Source organism: Typopeltis vanoorti, chromosome 21, assembly GCF_054136105.1.
Source record: "Typopeltis vanoorti isolate ZY-2024b chromosome 21, IOZ_Tvanoo_1.0, whole genome shotgun sequence".
NCBI lineage: Eukaryota > Metazoa > Arthropoda > Arachnida > Uropygi > Thelyphonidae > Typopeltis > Typopeltis vanoorti.
In genome coordinates this window covers 51,792,933-51,800,599 of record NC_143569.1, presented here as the reverse complement: position 1 = coordinate 51,800,599, position 7,667 = coordinate 51,792,933, and positions in this window count along the sequence as shown.

Below are 7,667 nucleotides of genomic sequence, written 5' to 3'. Positions count from 1 at the left end.
ATACATGCAAAATGTTTAATACAAATATTCTTACACAATTCACTGTATAGCTTGGAGGTACATGAGTAGCTGTGCATTTATATGTTATGAATGATATTCTGCACTGTTTTTTGCTATCAGTTTGGTTTAACACATGTTATGTAAAGTTTCGTGATATTTGACAGTAAATTGTATCTGAGAGATACCGTGACCTCCGATGTCAGTATAGTATTGGTTTAGTTTTTTTTTTTTTTTTAATTCTTTGTTCAATAATTTCTACATTGTAACTGAAAATAAATAAACCATCATGTATTACTGAAATAGAGAGCCAAAGGCTTATTTATCATACATGCCCTCTAGGAGATGTGCTTTACATTATGAAAAATACTAAGGAAAGTGATCTGGAACTTACTCCACCTTTACTACGAGTTGCCCATAAGGTTACTTATGTCTGCATCCGCCGAAACTTTTAGTTTCTATATATTCGGCACGAAACTCTTGTAGTTTCTATATTCCGCTATGAAATAATGTTGGATTCAATATCCATTTAATTTGTACCATCATGTATTATATTTGCAGTGTTTTTTCTTTATGTTTTATTGCTCGTTTGCCGAGGTCTGGTGAGTCATTTTGCTTGTTATCGTAGAATTTATGCCGATAAGAAAAAACTAAAACTGCTCAAATGACTCTTGATAACTTCTTTTGATAAAAAAATTTGCAGTAAATGATAGGTACAAGTATTTATTAAACATTTACTTTGCATTCATTTTTTTTATCTTTCCTAAAAGAGTACCATATAAAACGATTTATTAATACAGTAATGGATCATGGACGAATTGTAATTTTTACCATTGATTATTAGATTTGATTAACGGGATTTCGATATACGCGGTAACATCGAGGGATTAATTAACCGCGTTAATCGAGGGATACCTGTATATTCTTTTGCTATATTTCAGGAAATGACGTCATTACACAGTTGACTATTACAACCGTCTTTGATAGACGCGCACGAACTAATATCAAAAGGCATATATTTTGTTTAGGTAATACGTAGCACGGTTAACATATATATCAGTTCATAGTCACGATACTCAATTCCTAACAGGTTCTTTAATATAGAAATTCCTCACATATTTTGTCAACATCCCACAATTAAGTACTAAAAATAGCCAAAAACACTGACTCCACTCTCTTCGAAACTCTTAAATAAACAAATCACGCGAGTCCATTTATCTAATAACGAAGATGTAAATTATAGGGTGCGAAGGGACATTTACTTTGTTTTCATTCCGTAATTTTCTATGTGAGGGCCATAGACAGCGTGGGTGTACGGAGACAAGATGTAATGCCTGGATTTGTGGGTTATTCTCATTAAGAAAAGAGGGGGGTGAGGTTGGTCATAATCACGCAAAATAGCACACCATTATAAACGTATTGCAATCTTCGAAATGTATAATTCTGAATCGAATCATCGAAAAGAGATTAATTGATTTTGTTCTTTCTTTTTTTCTGGTAGCAAAGATGTCTTCACTAAAATCCATTAAGTTAAATGCTGTCAAGTACTTTGATTATCATTGGACCTAAGCCAACCTTCGTGTTTTTTTTTTTTATTATTTTTTTTTATTCCAACAATTTACGCGCTTGCTATTCTCTGCTCATCAACAAGCAAGCACGAGCCCAGAATTTTTATGTTGGTTTTTTTTTCTCTGCAATCTGTTGTTTATCTGTCTGTTAAAGAGAATTAACATGCATACTACAGTCAGCGGAATGACAATATCCGACATAAATAATATGCTAGATTTATAATACGAAGGTAAATTAAAATAATAAATAATACAGTAGCTGACTTCTGCAAATACAAATGTATATTCATAAGGAAAAAAAATCCAGAGCATCCTCTGGATGTAATCAATTAACAAACACATTTATATCTTGATAGTGGTTATACTGAAGACGCTAGTGTTCTTACAGTTAAAAGGAAATTGATATTAGTTATCAATTTAAAGAAGAATAGAAGAATAAAACGATATCATCATCACCCCCCCCCTGATTTTTTCTTATCAATCCAATTCACGCAGTACCCGAGAAAACCGATTGCCGAGAGAAATGGGATATAATTCTCTTCCCACGTGTGATTCAAAGGTACTTTCACTGTTGCTATGGAAACAGAGAATAGTTTTGCAGAGATCCGTGATGATAAAAGATAATTTCTGTTCAACGGTGTCTATTTGTACCAGATTGATAACCAACGCATCAGGGATTTATTTTAAGCTCGTGTAGGCGTTCGACTATTCATTTCATTTCCCCCAGAAATGACGTACATATCTTTTAAATGGTAAGTTGGTATGAGCAGCCTTGGCCACCGTAAGGATTATATTTATAATGTAATATTGCGCAGGATAACTGCTGGTGTTTGCATGAGTTATTAGGTCTAATTTTAAGGTTGTATTCGTGTTAATAAATCATCTTTATTCGCATGAACACAAAGCACAATGAAGGAGGAATTCTATGGATATAAACTGATATTTCTTCGTAGAAATATGGGCGAACTTACTAAGTCGTATTCAGCACAGCTTAGTACCGCTACAGCCGATGAATAGAATGTTTGTATGTTTTCATAATATGAGATTTTTAGTTCGAAGCCATGAAAATGCAAACTGTCAACAATGGATGAAAATCGAAAGAAAAAGTTCGATACCTTTTCAAAAGAGAAATATAAAAACGAACAAAATAAATAAATAAATCTTTGCCGAAAGTAACTTCGCTGCCAATTGTGTCTGTCATCACACAGAGGTGCAGTTGAGATGAAGTTGCTTGCCTCTTCTGAAGCTGGAGACATTGCGCCTTATCAAAAGAGCAATGCGACGACACAGAAACCATAGTTTGCATCGCCCGCGCAGATCAATAAAGAATGCGGTTGCTCCTAGCAACTGAGGTAGTCCCAGTAACGCCAAATCTCGTTATGACTCCCAGCTGAAGTTTTACATGTGTATAAAGCCTCATTCCCCACCCCAGAGTTACTGCGGGAAACACCTGTATATTGGACATCAGACGGCAACTGGTTATCTGAGCATGGAATCTATTTTTACTAATGGTGTTTTCTATTTTTATTTCAATCAATATCTATAACTCATGGAAAAAACTAGCTATCGTAAAAATTCCATTCCTAAAGCTTCAGCCATGAATCTTTTTCAATCCTATTACTAAACCAATCTTTTATTGCTTTAGGAACACTGGTTGGAACACTATAGCCCAGGTCAAATTTAAACGAAGATTGTGTTTGAGCCTTTTTTCATAGACGGTCTCAGATGAGGATTTTTTTTTAATCAAAAAAAATCAAATCCAAATAAACAGAATAAAATAAAATAAAATATAATAGACAAATTGATATGAAATCACACAACTGACAGGCATAACACAGTAATGTTTCACGTCTCGGTTCCTTCTATAATCTCTCTCTCTCTCTCTCTCTCTAAATGAGTTCCATATCTTTCGGAACTTCGAAAGCTTGTCCAAGATTTTATTTAAGCAAATTTGTTAATGCTGTGTAGTGACACAGGTTGCCTGCGAGGGAACCTATTGATATTCTTTGTGAATATCTGGAGACTCTTCTCCTGGGATACCACAAGGTGAGGAAAATTATTCCAGAGAAGAGAGAAAGAAGGAATGACGAAGATACAAGTTCGATGGGTTAGCATTTGGGTTGTAAACGGATGTTGAGTAGCTGTTGCTCATATTATATAGGTTTCGAGGAAAGTGGAAAGATGACGGAAGCATTTGAGAAAGTACTTCCATCGCTGCTAAATGTTTTTGGAGGCTATAATCTAAATTCGGACGATAAAGCAAGATAGGTTATTTAATTGAATTAAAAACGACTTCATTTGCTTTAACTTAATTAATAAAGGAATAAAGTATCCATTGCTATGGTCAAATTAATTTGAAAACTAAAACGAAGTTTCTAAAAATAAAAAATAATGGATGGTATACTAAACTTAGCTAAGTTTAGTTAAGCTAAGTAGCACAGTACTAGGTACTATGCTACTTAATCATGCAAAAATACGGACTACATAACTTTCATATATGAGTTTCTGTGGCTATTGTGTTTCTTTCTGACTTTTTATAATAATAATAAAAGTACAATATGAATTCTTCAGAGCATGTAATTAAGACAATCCATACCGAAGGTTACGTGAATGTGGATATAATATATGGATAACATAACAACTTGTATATTATGAGCTTATTTAAATTCGAAACAATATCATATAGAGTCAGTAATGGCTGAAAAGACCTAGGTTCCAGTTATGTATAAAACTCGAAGAGCATTTATATTTTCAACAACAACAACAAAAAAATGTGCCTTATCAGGTCTCATGCGATGAGCGGTTTATCCCTTCGAACAACTGATAAACTGTCCATAGAATATTAACTGGCATAGCAGACTGGAGAATAGATCAGCCGTCATGTCTAGCGATAATTAGGTTCTTGAAAGCTAAATTTGCTTATAACAGGCCATTGGGAGTAATAATTAGAGGAAGATGAGATGGAATGGTCTTATACATGTAATATAAGACCCTTCAATATGTCGACGAGAAGACAGAAAGGAAAACTAAAAATAGAGCATTGAGCAGGCCCTGCAGAGAAGATCAGTGTCTGGAAACAACTCAAGAACATTTCGTTTATGGCTGTGTTTTAGTTACTAGATAACACTGCAGCCTTAAACGTTTTTCTTGTTCTATTTTAGAGAACTAAGGGGCTCTCAAGTACCACTCACCCAACCTCTCCAAATCCCTGGAAGTATAGTATCTTTTTTCTTTGTTTAATGCAGTTACTTGATTAACTCACCTAACCAGAGTCAGTTCAAGATATTGTAACACTTCATTTATATATACATATAATAAAACTGTGTTACGTTTTGATTAAAAACCGTGCTAAATAATTTCTAATTATCTTAATTATACATGCATTTTGTTTATGAAAAAATAAATATAATTTTAAGAGAAAACACATTGACAGAAGACTATGAAACTAGAAAAACAAATAATCCTTATTTTGTTTTTGCTCTAGGAATTAATAGGTACGAAATATTGTTCATGAATCACCTATTCCAGTGTTGCGCAGAAATTTTTTTTTTTTTTTTTTTTTTTTTTTTTTTTTTACAAGGCCTTCAAAAGTATACTAAGGAGTCAGGCCTTTGCATGTAATGAGAAAACCATGCTTGAAACCATGCTGTGGCGACTGATGTTAAAACTACTAAGGTCTTGAAACTGTCGTTAATCTCAAATAACTTTTTGTGTTTTAATTTGGAGAGATGTCTTGCATTCGAAGCTATAATTACTTTCACGAATTAATGTTATGTGTACAGTAGTTGAGTAGACATCGATAGAAACAATATAAAAACGACGTTATAAACAATCTAGTGCCACAAGAGACTTGGCTTGACTGTTGCTATTCATATTTGTAACAGACATTTTTTTTTCTCTAGACATTTGACTCAAAAATGTCACTTTCGTTTATATTATCGTTTATTTTAAAACCTACTAACACATTATATTAAATAAACTAATATTCTATAATTTTGTCCTCAGTTATTTGACGTGTGTTTCACAATGAAATAAACATTTAATTTCAGTTAACAGAATCGCATTACCATGTCTTGTAAAGAATCAAAGCGTAAATTTTATTTCCAGACTTACCTTTATTTAATAGCTAAAGGAAATCTAGGTGGCGCTTTCATTTCATTGATTTTTAGTCAATTATTATACGAAGATACCAGGGCAGATGAAAATTATTTTCAAGTGCATAAATTATCGACTTTTGCTTTTGCATGTTCCTTTTTTTTATCATCCAAATGCGAGATGTTCAAAATAATTAAGAAGGGATTGTGGGATAGATCGATAACATTTTGGCTGGTGGATGGAGTTCCGAATAACAATGAGTGTGTTATTGAACAAACAGCTCTCGTTGTTGTTATTAAATATAGAGGAAACACAAATACGAGGAGGGAATCGAGTCAGCAGGTGGGTATCAGACTGTATTGAATAAAAGAGATCTGTTTGCCCTTTTCCGGAGAGTAACTGGTCAGCTATGCTACTGAAATGCCCCAAAATTGTTTTTCCTTTTGCGTCTGTGCATCTCCTAGAGGCTAAGAAAGCTCTTTCTGTGGCACATTGATTTTCTACAAAAGCTCCAAGTGACAGATCGATTTTCCTTATAAATCGAAGTGGAAAAGTCCTGTAGCTATGAGGGGGATATTTTGGGATAAGCAAGCAAGTAAAGATAAAAATAACATACAATCTGAAAATAAAGTGCTCACACAGGTGCATATTACCTGCCTTTGAATCTAAACTTCTCACTTAGGTAGGAATCTGAGAACTGCCAAACCTATCGCGCATTTTCTGCGACTACTTGCCGTGAGATGAATTCTAAACCTACGCACATCTTGGGGTGAATTTTTAGACTGTCTCCACTGGGAAATTAGTAGGAAATAACAGACGTCAAATGCCAGTTCCGACTGAAATTGAAAAAAAAAAAAAAGAAACAAAAAAGACGCACTAATCTAAATGGCGAAATGAACGAAAATGAAAAAGGTCACACAGATGAAATTCAAAATTAAATTTCTTTTAGCTAGTTCTGCAGAATATGAATTTAATTCTTTTAATTATGTCAAACCAATAATTTTATCAGCCTTAAACAACAACAAAAAATCTCTATTCTCTTTTATATAATTTATTTATTTTAGTATTTTATACAAAAACGGAATTTCGTTTAGTCTAAAAAAATACAAATTAAAATTATTTTGATGAAGCAACAAAATTATTTGTAATTTAGAAACAAAAAATTCTTAGTTCAAATCGTAAAAACAGAATGATAGATTTTTTTACGGTTAGGATCCATTTAAATGACATACACGTAGGTTTGTAACAAAAATTTGAAAAAGCTGATTTTTTATTATTAAATATGAAATATCGCTTATATAAATCGTACAAAAAAGAAAAGAAATAAATTAACAAAAAATTGAAAAGCACGTAAACACAAAACCTAAATATAAATAAGAGACTTTTATAAGGACTTTTCACCTAAAGGTGAGTTAGTCGGTCTTTCTCATAAGGATATGGTAGGGTTTTTTCTCCCGAAAAACGGGAAAACTGACCAGAAGAACGCGCGCAATCAATAGAAGTAATACACTAACCTCACAGTCTTAACTGCTTGGGCTCAATGCAAAACCAAATACACAAAAGAATTTCAATTTTATGTGAAATAACAAAATGCACTTAATTTAACTAAGTCCGATTAAGTGCAATCACTTTGTTTTTAACTGAGATGAGCAAAACTCGAATTCATTTCTGTTATCCAAAATCTCCAAACCGCTTCCTTACTTCTAAAATTCCAATAATTCTTCGAAGCATGTATGTATTAAGGCTAATCAAATTAAACACTTGAATAATGCAGCAATCATATTCACTTAGTGTAATTTAAACTTTCATTAAATTGCTATCATATGTTAATGAATGATTTTTTTTCTTCTTGAAAAGAAAAAAAAAACGATTGCGAGTCCGCTCATTCGCTAGAAATAACACTGAATTTTCCTTTCGTTGCTTGTCATCGGAAGATCGATGATAGACTCTTAATTACCATTTCTTTGCACAGAGGATTAAATTAGACGCATTCTTGAACCTGTCTTC